A 15,650-nucleotide genomic window follows, 5' to 3' on the forward strand; every position below is an offset into this window, starting at 1 on the left:
TCAATAGACCCAGCAGCAACATCCCTTCGCTTAGAGCCCGCAGTATTCCTTCCAGTTACAGATCGATACCCAGCCCTATTAGATTATAGATATGGAGAGCCAGTTACGGACCTTCATGAGTGAGATCCATATACAATAGCTTCTTCCCTTCACTTAGTTCCATACGTAGATCCTCCAGCATCAGTAACATACCTAGAATCGTAGATAGAGACAAAGGCAGGGACAAGGGAAAGGTAGGTAGTTGCATAGGTTATTGCATATACAGATTGAGATCGAGATGCTTACCTTCATGAGTAAGATCCAGTCCCAGGCGTAGAGCCGGTTGAAGGACCACCCTATAAGCATCCTTTGAATCTTGAGAACCAGAAGCAGCACCACCATCTTGACCAGGATACCTTCCAGGTCCAGCAGCTTAAGATAAATACCCATACCCTATAGCTGACCTTCGGATAGTTCCATATCCAGACCCATATCCAACAATAGTTGCATCGGAAGTAGCTTCGCCAAAGCCAGTCGTAGGAGAGAAGCAAAGACAGGAGCAGAGGCAAAGGCAGATCCAAGTCCAGGACGAGCAGTTCAAGGTCTAGATTAAGCATACCTTCTACTAGCGGGCTCCGTTGATCCAGTTGAAAAACCAGTAGATTATCCGGTTGGTTCAGTAGTTAGTTCATAGATCCGGTGTGCTTGCTATATGATATTTTATTTTGGGCCATAGAGCCATAGAGTAAGTGACTAAAGCCATAGAGAAAGTATCTCATCTCAAACGACTTAAGGAAGTGTGTATGAATGAATGAGAGACATTGTCTTTGACTGGAAGACAGAGGAAGAAGGTTCTGTCTTTAACCTGAACATAGACAGAAGGAAGAAACACTTCAATACAATAGTTCGCTAAGTAAATAATTGATTTGTATAACTACTCAGGAAGAAGGATTTATGTGTCTGAATGAATCTGGAATGGAAGGAAAGAACAGCTAAGAGTACAAAGGGATCTTAAGTCACAATGGAATCGCCTATAAGGCTAAGTTGTACTATTCTGCAGAAATAAAGTAAAGAGCCTACCCTATAACTACACAGTTTTCTAAGCAGTTCAGTTCAAGCTCCCAATCGCAGTGAAGTTATCCCAATCCTTTAAGCTCTTACTAAAGAGTGAATGAAGTCTCCAGGCCTGCCTTAGCAAGATGGTTCTTGAATCAAAAAGATCCAGGTCCAGCCTTAGCCTGATGGCCCAGACACGCAGTGACGTCCCGCCTTGTTGAACACCTGGGGTCCACGGCATCTTAGGTTGACCCCGGCTCTATAAACGGTCTGGAGCCACACAGGATCTTCAACCTTCTATCTAGATCCTCGGCCTTAGCATATCTACATTTTCACATAGTATATATCTCAGCATCTCTATGTCTTGGCCATGAACACAAAGACTCATAATTCAATGTGTCCATCTATTTTCATTATACTATATGATTGATATGGCCATCTCTACTTGTTTATATACTAGTTTTATAGGGTGATACTGGCATATTTACGTTAGAATTGCATATCTACTATGGGGCCAGGTCTAATGCCATGGAGACGTTGATTGAACTTGTTGCCCATAGGCCATATGAGTTCGGGCTAGTCGATGCTGTCGAGATCCACTACTAAGGCCACCAAGTAGTGCCGATGCCAGAGCGGGGCTAAGAGAATACACTTGTAGACACGTTGACACTTGAATTCACCTGGTCTTCTTCCTAAGCCTAAGAGTCACTTATATTCTCCCTAGTTTTCACATATGATGGTGCCATCGAGACGTTTAACTCGTCCGCTAACTTGGACTTGCATGGAGATGTGTTTCAATTGAATTGTCCAACCAGACGTTTTCACATTCAATACCAGCATCTCTACGTCATGGCCATTAACTAAGTGGAGTTGGATCTAGTTCGAGTTCCAAAACCTCTACAAAGGCCCAGCGGGTGCCTACTACCGGAGCAGCCGCTTATATAACTGTAGAGTCAAGACCATGCACATACATCATTTGATTTATTCTCATTTTATGTTTTGGCTCAATGACACCTTGTTTTGATTGAGTCAGATGACGAACCAGGCTCCTCATAAGGAAGGGTTACTCTTTCTCCAGGTCTTTTTTCACCAGGTCTATTTGAAAGGGCTATTGGAACCAGGCTCATCTTTCTTAAATAGGGCTATTTCGACAGCGCTCCTCCTTTCCTTCCACATAAGGCAAGCGGTAGCAATCATTTCCAACTGGTGCTCATTCCCAAGCGGTAGCGATGATAATAATGAGGGCGAACGGAATAGGGCGGATTGAATGCGGATTGAATGGCCTAAATCAATGTCCTCTTTGTGTAGAAGTTGCCTGTGCCGGTGATAACGCCTATTTTGGAATATGTTGAAGTGGTTGGTGGTAACGCTCTTCTCGTAAGACTCATCAGTTGATAGAATAAAAGAAATTGATTCACTTGATCGATGCCTCTCCCGTAAGATGGGTCATTTTATCAGATTGTACTGGGGATATTATATAATAGCCCTTGCTCAATGGGAATAGTTCTATCTTCAAGTATAAAGAAATAAAGCTAAGCATTTAAAGCATAAACACTTGTATTGATACCTGGATCAAGTTACCTGGCATATACTGGGATGGCCTCCAGCGAGTACCGGAAAAGAATCATCACCAGCGAGTACTGATAATGCAGGGACACCTATATTTGGTACCGGCATCTACACTTGTATAAACACCTGAAACCTACCTGGATCTACTATTAGCCATCAGCAATGACCTTCTTTCTGTCTTTCTATGCTAGGCTACGTGGTAAGGCTATGTCGGGTGACTATGTTGGATGGTTCGCTCGCTACTGGTCTGGTCCCATCGATAGTAACCACTTTATACTCTAAGGGTGGGTTGCACTAATAAGAAAGATTGCTTCCATATGCCAAAATCCAATAATAAAGGAGGCTAGCTCCAAGAATAGGTTATACCGCTTTCTAGCTGGCTTTCATGGCAGATGGCTGGTATGAATGAGCTCACCAGCTGGGGCTTAATCAATGGAATCAATTCATTCATATCACATCAATTATCAATCCCATTTATTCTGGCTGGCATCACTAGCTTGGTCTTGCTATCTGGTCGTTATCTCGCTTGCTGGCTAGTGGATCCTGCTGAGTTTCAGTGATCACAACCTGCCCACCTTCTTTCCTTCTTACTTACCTTCCCTTCTAAGCGTGCATTAGCTATGGCTTAAGTTATTGAGACCGAATCAAGAGCTGAATAACACACCATCGAATAATAGAAGGAAGGGGTACGGGTATGAGACTGACCCATCATGATAGGCAGGGGGAGACGGGTAACAATAGGTGGGTAATGCATAGCAGTGGCTCAACAATTTTGCAAAGTAAGAGTGGTCATCTGTCAATTTGACATTGCCTTATTATATGTTGTTAGTGCTTGGGTCGGCAAACCAGTTGTATTCCCTTTTGAAAGCCTACACGATGAAGAAATCTTTATGTGACCTACTGCGTGCAACCAATCCTTTCAATACCGGTTCACCTCACAGGCCTGAACTTTGAGCATTGCACGGGCGTTCAACAACAAAAACACTTGCTTGAGGAAGGAATCTTGGTGGAGTGGGTTAGTTAGCACTTAGACCACATTCAAATCCCTTGATCAGCCTACTTGATGAATATGTGTGCGTGACCTGCTGCTCACCTGTCATCCTATCGTCTTAACCACCCTTTATATATAGGCTCAATTACCTGAACTTAGTCATTGGACAGGCTATACACTTGTCACTTTGCTATTGACTTGATAAGCCTAGCCTGCACAATGAATGCAAATGGGTTGCACAGGAACAACCGTTGGATCCCCTTTGTCACACTCATGCCTGAATAGATAGATAAGAGGGAGGGGGTAGGCGCTTAGACCATTCTGATTTCACTTTTTGAAGCCTACTTTTGGACAGGAAGTGAGTGGGTGGCACAGGCAGAAAAGGAACCACCTGTCTGTCGTTGGATCGTTGGAACTGCTTGCATTTAGTCAATACAGCCAGACCCCTTAGATTGGATGGATGGATGGAAGGAACTGAAATGCATGAAATCATCGATTTGACTCAAGCAAACTGCAAGAAAAGGCAATATCTTCCGTATGGCCAGCACCAGCGAGCTAGCAAGCTTTGTGTCATGTTATCCCCCACTCTCTTTCCGATCCAGCCAGCCAGCCATGCCATCCAGCAATCGCATAATGGGTACGGGGCTCTGGTTCTATCACCCCAACTCAACGCATAATGGATAGCTTGGGGCTGGCTATGGTTTGATCCACCAAAACGAAACGCTGGCAGGAGCTAATAAAAAGGATATAGGGCCTAATAAACGAGTTGCTTTACCGTACCGTATTTACATATATAAATAATGACCAGCAGCACCCATATTTGATTCCCTCAATCGCATTCCTATCAATCGAAGGGCCAACGTCAAATAATATATGCCCTGAAGGTAAGTGACCCAATAATCCATCTCACTCATAAGTCAATGGATCATCCCTTATCCGTTCTGACGAGTCTGACGAGATTGGATCTCCTCACCGAATCATATAGTCCCTCTTCCCTCGCCCTCCTACCTCTAAGAGTCACGACTCCGTACCTCGCCCCTCTATTCTATTTTGACCCCTTTGCTTCTTTCTTCTGTCCGATCTGAACGGGCCTCAACTCGATAGCTCGTCATTCCCGATTGCTAACCGCATTGCAGACCAGGAACCGGATAGCCTTAGAGGAATGAGCCAGAGAATTATGTCATGCCATTCCAAGCAATAGGGTATTTTTTGCATTTTTACTAGTTTGACGAAAATTTGATATGCCAAGTGGAAGGCAGTAAATTTGCCAAACCTTGTTTATTTTGTTATTTTCCGTCAAGTAAACTTGTATAACCTACAACATATCTAATTTTTCAAATACAATTTTAAAATGTTTATCTAATTTACTTTTATATGTCTTCTATGGTCTCTCTAAAAATTTCATAGAGTTAAAAGTCTCAAAGAAGAATATATAGCAAAAACACCACTTAGAAATTGGATTCAATACCCTCATAATCCCTCACTTAGATAGGGAATATTTCTATAAAGTTTAGTGAACCAACGTCAAATTATCTACCATAATCCCTCACTTAGGGAGGGAATATTTCTAGAAAGTTTAGTAAATCAATGTCAAATTATTTTACCATAATCCCTCACTTAGAGAGGGAATATTTTTAGAAAGTTTAGTAAATCCAAGTCAAATTATGGTATATTTGACGAAAGGTACTTAGAGATCTCTTCTATGTCTCCTCAAAATCTAGTGATCTAAATCATCTGTCTATTTTACCATAGGTACTTAGAGATGTCTTCTATGTCTCCTCAAATTTTATGATCTAAATCATCCCTCTAGAGATTGTGATTTTAACTTGCATTTACTTTAATATTTAAAGTTGAAAAGATAATAATTCATGAATTTTGGAATTCACCTTGGTAAACCCGTAAAGAACAATCTTTTTACTATTCAGTTTAAAGAATCAATTATCTCTCTCCTATTTTGGTTTTTAAGGAAAAAATCAAGTGAGGAGGCCAATGAAGGCACCAGAGAGGAAGTTGGAGGCAATGGAGGCAAGGAACTGAATTCATGAAATTGTACAATTAACTGTGGAAAATGCAGCACGCTGCCAAGAGGTATTCATGAGCTGGACACAGGGCCAATGAAATTCTCAAGTTTATTGAGTGACTCAGGATTGAACCTAGGGGGTGATCAATCCTGTTGGGGATACTAAGAAAAGAATTTTTTTTTGGTAAAACACTGCTAAGGGGAGAAATCAATCCTATTGGGGATACTATGAAAAGAAAATTGTTTTGGTAAAAGACTGCTCGAGGAGAAGATCAATCTTGTTGGGGATACTGAGAAAAGAAAATTGTTTTGGTAAAACACCGCTGGGGGAGAGGAAAGGATGTAATTGCCTTCCACTTGGTTGGGAGATGAAAGGACGTAATTGCCTTCCTTATGGTTGGGAGACGTGGTTACTCTATGAATTTATTCACAATCAGTATACACAAATAAGTATTTATAGCTACATTAGAGATTGAATATGTGGGTTCCATGAATAACATGAATGAATGCAAATCTGCAGTACCAGTAATTTTCTTTCTATAGATTTATGATTGAAAATTTATAATATACGTTGCTATCAGAAGTATGTAATGTCCCCTAATAATAATAAAAATAATAAATGATAAATAATATAATATAATATTAAAATATGAGAAAATAAATGATAAACAATAAAGAAAAGATAATAATAGTAAATCAATAATAAATAATGAAGAAAATATAATAATAATAAATAAATAAAACAATAAATAACAATACTAGAGCTCTAAATAAATATAAATAAACTTAAACTGTAAAAATAGTAAAATTTGAGTAAAGTTAACAAAATGTAAAATAAAATAAAAAATAATTAAATTAAGAGAACTATCAAAATATTAAAAATAGGTAAAGTTATCAAAAAGTAAAAAATGAATAAAATAAGAAAGAGTTATATTAAGAGAATTAGTAAATTGAGTTAAAAAATAAAGAAATAAAGTTGCATGTTGACACATGGTGTGTGTGCATGTGGTTCCCCTTCCAATGTTTTCTCTATTTAATAGATGGTGAGGAAGATGAGAGATCATTCCATAATTCCATTATCCATTCTCTTGGGAGAAAAGTGTTGTGAGACAAAGGATTCCCTGGCAGTAGTACGTTGATTGAGGGCTCGGAGATGGCTAGTTGTAGCATGATTTTGTGCAATTGAGCCTACGGTTGGGTGCAGAGTCATCCCAAAAATTTTGTTGCAGTTAGCATGATTCAAATAGTGTTCAACTCTGAAATCACAAGTAAGGAATATCATTGCCACAAGTAAATTTTCTCTACTCATATTTCCAAAATTTTATGTTAAATAGTTAATTAATTGTGTGTTGATTATAAATTGCAAAATTGATGTAATTAGTTGTATATTTTAAAATCAGGGTTGTTACATAAGGTATCAGACCGGTATTCGACTGTATGTGACCTCTAGGTAAAAAAAAAAAAAAAAAAAAACAAAAACAAAACACTTGAAAAAGTTAATAAATAAATTAGAAAAAAGAAACTATGTTTTAATTTTTGTAAATTATTGAATAAATAACATTTATTTAAAGAAAGAAAATAAACTTTCTTTATTATTAAAAATAACTTGCAAAACCTACTATTAGACTCATAATTATATATATATATATATATATATATATATATATATATATATAGATATATATATACTTATTACATGCATTATAATCTTAATATGATTACATCCATGCATATTCAAAATATATTATAATATCGTTAACTGTATGATATCTTAATATCATTACATCCCTGCATGTTCTAAATATATTATAATACTTGAGCCATAGTTATGTATAAGTGTTCAAGACAACCAAAAATTTCTATATTTTTTATATTTATTTTATTGTTATATATATTCTTAGAATTATTAATATATATATTTAAAAAAAAAATAAACAAAATATGCATGTCTTGAAACCCAAATTCAAACGAAACCCTGACTACTGTCCTCTAGCTCTGAAGAAACCAGAAACCCCGGAATACCGCTTCCTTCCAAACAACCCTTCAAACCACTGTTCCAAAGCTGCCCAACAGAGGCATTCTCCAAAGCTCGAGCTTTTGATAGACACGAAACCACTAGCAATAACAAAAGCAATTTTCAAATTGTAGAGCCACTAAAACGCGAAATTGCGAATACGCTGGAATCTTGAAAACCGAAAAACCGCCAAGATCAGGGGGAGGCCACTTCTTAGAGAAGAAAGATTATGGTCTTAACCAGACGAATACGAGGCCAGGGGCTCATTTGACTCGTAACCATTTTAGAGGTTGGAAAAGAAATCCAAACGCCCTGGTTGTAGGTTTTCCAAAATTCGAAGCAAAACCGTTGTAAACGTCGAAAACAAACTCAACAAAACCACGAATTTTAGTGCACACAATAATTTGATTCCAACTCTATTGTTATTTTCGATTTTCTCCTTGATCCTATTCTTCTCTACACGGTAATGAAAAGATCATAAGGTTGTTATAGATTCACTCTTATCAACAAAAATAAAATTTATTATATCCCTAGATTACTTTATAAATTGTTGGGAATTTTCTGCTAAATTCTAAAACAAAATACTGAATAGAGAATGATGCTCTGTTTTCACCACAGGATCAAAAAAAATTTGTTTGCTGAGATGAAGAACATAATTTCACACACCAAAATAAACTTGTATTCCTTAATCAAACCTGCCTGTTACAAAAAAGATCTTCCTCTTAACAGAGGGATTGCACAACTGCTGTTACAAAAGAGTCTTCCTCTTAACAGAGGGATTTCACAACTGTCTATGCTGAAAAGCATCTTCTTCTTAATAGAGGGATTGACCATTGTCTATGCTGAAAAGCATCTTCCTCTTAACAGAGGGATTCACCACTATCCATGCTGAAAAGCATCTTCCTCTTAACAGAGGGATTAACCAGAGATAAAAGATCTTCCTCTCAACAGAGGGATTAACAAAGATAAATGATCTTCCTCTTAATAGAGGGATTTCACAAACATAACTACTTCAGATGCAGAAAAAAAACTTCACTGTCTCCCTGAAAATTAGAACAATGCTGTTTATTTCAAAACAAAAAATACTCTGTCTCCTCTCTGCAAAGATTTACACTGCTGTGTGTAAATTTTTTTTCTTACATTCAAGTTGCTTAGATTCACACTGTTGTGCTTCTCCTTCATACTGTCGTGTTGTTGCGCCTCTCTTACATTACATCTGCAATGCACACTGCTGGAGATTGCATTTCAATAACAAAACAAAAATCCTTTTTTCATTCGCACACTTCTGGTGCGTATTGCCCTTTCTCATTTCATACAAAACAACAACAAGCATTATTCAATCTCTCTACTGCGCATTCCCTTTTAACAAAAAAAATACCTTGATGTATTTACATTGCTGCATGCTTTAGTTTTCACTCTTAACAACAAAACTTACATTACATATGTTCAACAAAACATATTCAGTCACGCTGCTGTGTGAAAAACATTTTTGGCTTCGCACTGTTGTGCGTTTCATTTCACTGCATTCTCAAACACTGGGCATTTTCGCTCTGCTACATTTTGCCCTCTTTTCATTACCACAAAAAAAACATTTGCGCTTCTGCACACTGCTGCGTGCTTTTCTTGCAAGTTCACAACATCTACATACTTTTTTTGTGCCCATACTCCCGTGAATTAAAGTCAATGAAAATATTTTCACCAACGTTTACCAACCAGTGTAAATTACATTAATTGTTTCACTGGAAAAACTATTCGGCAATAAAAAAAAACTTTCCCTTTATGTCAAGTTTATGGATCAATGGTGCAGGCCTGTACGCAACCATTGATCTCATCGGACGGCTGCCATCAATTCCCTGGAAGCCCCATTTGCACGAAGTTTACCTGCCGGGGGATGGGTGGTTTTGGAACTGTACTGTGGACACGCGTCGATAGCTGGATGTGATCGGAGCCCCTTCGAGGAATACCACTATCCGGCATTGAGCGGTGCGATGTGAGACTGGCGGTTTTGCAAAAATAGTACGCTGCTGCTATTCAACTGTTGCTCCACGACAGTTGAAATTATAATTCCAACACTCCCCTTTAATTTCAACTGCTGGGTTAATATTACAGTTCCTTTTTCTTGCTCTTGGCATAAGCTCCTTAACATCCTTCTCATCCAAACTGCTTTGAAATGCTGCTGCTGTAGCTGCCACATATTCTGCCTCTACTGTAATGATCAAGAATTACAGGCTCCCCCTTAACTATATGCATCGTCTCCTTTTGGCAGAGTCTTCTCAAAAGAAACTTAGATTGGCTGGGGAGCTTAAGGGACCTTCGGACTGTATTTCCTTCCTTCTCCATACTTGTGTAACTTTCTTCTTTTGCATGGTTCTAGCCTGTGTAAGAGCCCATGTTAAGTTACAATCATGTGCCATATGACCAATTTTATGACACTTGAAGAATTCTACATTGTTCATGAATAAGATTTCATGATTTCTTCCTATAAAATTGTTTCTTGGAGGTTGTCGGAGGCCATAACATCTATCTCTATGAAATTCTCTACAGTATTTTGCCATATGACCAAAGTTTGAACAAGAATAACAATAACCAAGAAATGAACTTTGGTACCTAGGAGATGGTGGTTTCCTTGATGTACTTTTGAAGCCTTTGTGCCTTGAGATCCTTTGATGATAACCATTGCCTCTTGCCTCTTTGACATCATCTACATTTCCTTTTGAAATAGGATTTCTTCTATTGTAGCCTTGATCTTTCTCCTTGCCTTTGCTGGAACAAGGAGCATCACAATTTCTTTCTGGCTTCTTCACATCCCTTTTGCTTAAAGCATTTTCATTCTTGTTTGAGGGTTCACCTTCATACCCGAGTCCTGATTTATCAGATGGACATCTGTGATAACTGAGCATGTCATCCAAGGCTTGAGAGCTCTTCATGATTTTGTTCATCCCTTCAACCTTTTTTCTGAGGAGGACAATCTCTTCTTCCAATCTTTCACACTCATTATTCTTCTTTGCAAGTTGTTCCTCAATTTCTTCCTTGCTACGAGTAGCTTCAGCTGCTACTATTTTAAGGGAGATGATATATAACTTCATTTTTAAGATTTCTTCATTCTTTGCTTGACTGCTCTCCATTTTCTTCTCAGCTTCTTGTGCCTGTTTCCTGGCTTCTTGTATTTGAGACTTAAGGGAGGAGACCTCTACCTTGTACTGACCAATCTCTTCTTCAAGTTTTTTCACGCTTTTGTACCTTTGTTCAAGTTGACTTGACAAGGTATTTTCCTACTTCTTTGCTTTATTCAATTGATTTGTCATGGATATGACTTCCTCATGATGCTTCCTTTTGCTTTCCTGAAATTCCTTCTTAAGTTTGGCAAGCTCTTCATCCCTTTCTTGTACTTGAAGCTTGATAAGGTGAACTTTCCTCCTTGTTTGATCTTGATTACCAACTAGAGCTATCTTCTTAAGTGCCACATTTTCCCTTTTCAAATTGTTAATCTCTTCTATGGAAGTCATAAGTCGAGCGAGGAATCTTCTACAAAATCCTTTTCATTCTTTTCATCTTCTAGGTCTGCTTCAATCTTGATGTCATCATTCACATTTTCAGCTTCTATGATGGGTTCAGGTTCTCCTTTTTTATTGATGGTCATGGTGAGTGCTCCTTTTGAGTGAAGGTCATGAAGTCTGTCCCATATATCCTTTGCTGATGAATGTTTTCCTAGATTGTTCTTTATAGAATCAGGTAGCCCATCCAAGATTGTCTTTGTTGCTTTTGCAATGTACTCCTTGGATTCTCTATCTATCCTGCTATCATCAATCACTGATTCCCAAATTTCAATCCCTTGAGACTGTAAGAAAGTCCTCATTTTTACTTCCCATATATTAAAGTTCCCATTGAACTTTGGAGCCTCAAATAGAATGCTTTCAAATTGATTGTCTTCTATTTTAGTAGTAGAGGGAGACACATTTTTAGGAGGATTAGAGACTTTCTTCTTTGACCTCGCCATTCTTAACTATGCTTCAAATACCTGACTATGTATTTAAAATAACTGACTGTTTCTTCAATAGTAACTCAAAAACTTGACTTGAGAAATACCTTGACTGAGTCTTCACTCTGCTGGAGAAGCTGCTGCAGCAAGAAATCCTTCCCTCAGCTCCTTTGACACCTTCAAAGAGCCTGGACAAGCTCTGATATCACTGTTGGAAATTTTCTGCTAAATTCCAAAACAAAATATTGAACAGAGAATGATGTTCTGTTTTCACCACAGGATCAAAAAAAATTTGTTTGCTGAGATGAAGAACAGAATTTCACACACCAAAATAAACTTGTATTCCTTAATCAAACCTGCCTGCTACAAAAAAAGATCTTCCTCTTAACAGAGGGATTACACAACTGCTGTTACAAAAGGGTCTTCCTCTTAACAGAGGGATTTCACAGCTGTCTATGTTGAAAAGAATCTTCCTCTTAACAAAGGGATTCACCATTGTCTATGGTGAAAAGCATCTTCATTTTAATAGAGGGATTCACCACTGTCTATGCTGAAAAGCATCTTCCTCTTAACAGAGGGATTAACCAGAGATAAAATATCTTCCTCTCAACATAGGGATTAACAAAGATAAATCATCTTCCTCTTAACAAAGGGATTTCACAAACAGAACTACTTTAGATGCAGAAAAATAAACTTCACTATATCCCTGAAAATAAGAACAATGTTGTGCATTTCAAAACAAGAAATACTCTGTCTCCTCTCTGCAAAGATTTACACTACTGTGTGTAAATTTTTTTTCTTACATTCAAGCTTCTTACATTCACACTGCTGTGCTTCTCCTTCATACTGTCGCGCTGCTGCGCCCCTCTTACATTACATATGCAATGCACACTGCTGGAGATTGCATTTCAATAACAAAACAAAAATCCTTTTTCATTCGCACACTTCTGGTACATATTTCCCTTTCTCATTTCATACAAAAAAACAACAATCATTATATTCAAACTCTCTACTGTGCATTCCCTTTTAACAAAAAAAAATACCTTGATGTATTTACGTTGTTGCATGCTTTAGTTTTCACTCTTAACAACAAAACTTACATCACATATGTTCAACAAACATATTCAGTCACGCTGCTGTGTGAAATTTTTTTTTGGCTTTGCACTGCTGTGCGTTTCATTTCACTGCATTCTCAAACACTCGGCATTTTCGCTCTGCTGTGTTTTTCCCGCTTTTCATTACCGCAAAAAAAACATTTGCGCTTTTGCACTCTGTTGCATGCTTTTCTTGCAAGTTCACAACATCTACATACTTTTTTTTTGTGCCCATACTCCCGTGAATTAAATTCAATGAAAATATCTTCACCAACGTTTACCAACCAGCGTAAATTACATTAATTGTTTCACTGGAAAAACTATCCGGCAATAAAAAAAGCTTCCCCTTCACGTCAAGTTTATGGATCAATGTTGCAGGCCTGTACACAACCATTGATCTCATCAGACGGCTGCCATCAATTCCCCGAAAGCCCCATTTACATGAACTTTACCTACCGGGGGATGGGCGGTTTTCTAACCGTACTGTGGACACGCGTCGGCAGTTGGATGTGATCGGAGCCCCTTCAAGGAATACCACTGTCCGACAGAGAGCGGTGTGATGGGAGACTGGTGGTTTTGCAAAGACAGTACGTTGCCGCTATTCAACTGTCGCTCCACGACAGTTGAAGTTATAATTCCGACATAAATTGCTAAAATTTGTTGTCATTTTCTATGATTCTTTTATTTTGTTAACCAAGGTGTTTGACACGATGTATGGCTGAGAATAATATATCGATAATTTTGTTTATGAATTAATAAGTGGCATGGAGTAAATTGTTATAAGATTAATATATATGGTAATAAATAACATGTGTTTACATATATTGATTTTTGAATATAATCGGAATTTTATTGAATTAGGGTTATTTTTTTAAAGTTAGATTTGAATTATATATATTTTTTTAGGTATTTAGATATAGTTATTAATGAAAGGTTGTTGGAAGTCATGGAATAATTTTAAGTAAATTCAAGTTAGTTTTTATAGTTGGTAAGGGTTAATTTAATAAGTTTAAGCATTCTAAAACATATTAAGAATTAAGGAAGTCTAAGTATAACAAGTCATAAGTCAAAGTTTAATCATGGTTATTGCAAAAGTGAAAGGTTGAAAGTTTAATAGTGGTTATTACTTCAAAGCAAAGGTTTGAAGTGTATCAATTTTCTTACATTATTTTTGCTTTTGCATGAATATATTTTTAATTTAAAATATAATTTTATGGGCGGTTGGAATTTTTTATTTAACATTCATGTAGCAAATTAATCATATTATTTAAAATTTTATTGACACACTATTGTACTATGTATGATGTTACTCATATTGTTTAAATTTTTATTGATACAGGATTTTGTCTTGTGCCAAAGTATTTCGAAATGGGATGTTTGTTATGAAATTTATAAGCATTATAATGGATAAGTTTTTTATAATTATTTAATAATAAGCCTACAAAATCATAAATTTATGACCCATGATGATTATATAATATTTTAGTTTGAAGAGTGGTTTATGTAGAGCCCTAAGATGTTATTTTACTTTAGATAGATTTATGAAAGCATAAATTAACTGCTAAATAATTATCTTATTAAAAAAAAAGTACTTCTTAGCTCTGCTCGTAATCCAACATTTGAGGATCAAATGTAGTCCTAATTGGGTTGTTTGCGCACAGAAGGATGCCCAAAAATGGATACAAAGTGCCCAAAAGCCTTAAAAATCCTCTTAAGGTCTCCACCGATCGAAATGGTTGCAAAGGAAAAGCCCTTGGCAGGGCAGAAATACATTATCGGGAGGCAAAAAACACTCCAAAACCATGCAAAAATCAAAATCGCAGGCTTAAAGGTCTGAATTCATATCATCCATTGGATCTGGTTGATCAACGGTCCAGACCGCATCGGCATATCGCAATCGGAGGAGGCGATTGCCGATCAACGATCGCTAATGGGTGCATCGGTGAGTCGGCGTATTGGTGGGTTGGAGCATCGAAGCATCGGAGGTATCGACATTAGCATAGCGATGCGATATAGCCATTCGATCAGGACCGTCGATCGCGCATCCGGATCAATGGTCGAGATCGCATCGCAATATCGCTATCGGGATAGTCAAAGGGCCAGGGCTTTTACATATGATATGCATGCGACCCGATGGGTCGGACCCGATGGGCTGGACCCGACGGCATTATTAATTCTTTTTGATAGATGTTCGGGTCCACGGAAATATCGCTATCGGCGTTTTCAAAGGGGTGGGGCTCTTAAATAAGTTATGTTGCGATGCGATGGGTTGGACCCGACGGTTATACAACACTCTATTTAATAAAATTTCAAGTCCGCGCCCGGGCCATTTTCAATGAATTTTGTGTATTTTCAATATATAAGGGAGATACAAAGGAAGCCTTGGCGAATGCCGATAGTGATGAAGCCCGGTCCCGAAAGGATCTGGGAAGTGAAATACATAAATTTTCAAGTCCGCCAAAGGGAAGTTTTGTGGTTTACAGTGTTTTTTATATATTTTCAAGTATAAGGAGAAACAGAGGATTGGTCGGCTGCGATATGCACTACGACCCAAAAGGCGGACTCGATAGAGGAAATATTGCATAAATGGACCTTTGATATTTAATAGTGGCAAAGCGGGCAGGATTTCTCGGTGGCACTGAACTAGTTAAAGCGGACATGGAGCAGTACAGCGCAGCAGGCAACCGCATGCAACTAACAGAGTGGCTGAAGATTGAAAAGGACAGCCTCGAGCAGATCACTGCATTTATCAGTTATGGGGCGTCTTTCAGTTAATGTTCCAGCTGCCAGAGAAGGACAAAAGAATACCAGAGAAGATCAATTTTGCTTACTGACACAGTCACGCTATAGTAGGGACCCATACCAAGCAGTTAGAGCGGTTGGTGATCCATTATGATCCCTCCACGCATATGTTTAGCAGAGAGGTAATAGGGGATAAACAGAGAGGT

Source organism: Pinus tabuliformis, chromosome 8, assembly GCF_031772625.1.
Source record: "Pinus tabuliformis cultivar Carrire ecotype Pingquan chromosome 8, CPIR1, whole genome shotgun sequence".
Lineage (NCBI taxonomy): Eukaryota > Viridiplantae > Streptophyta > Pinopsida > Pinales > Pinaceae > Pinus > Pinus tabuliformis.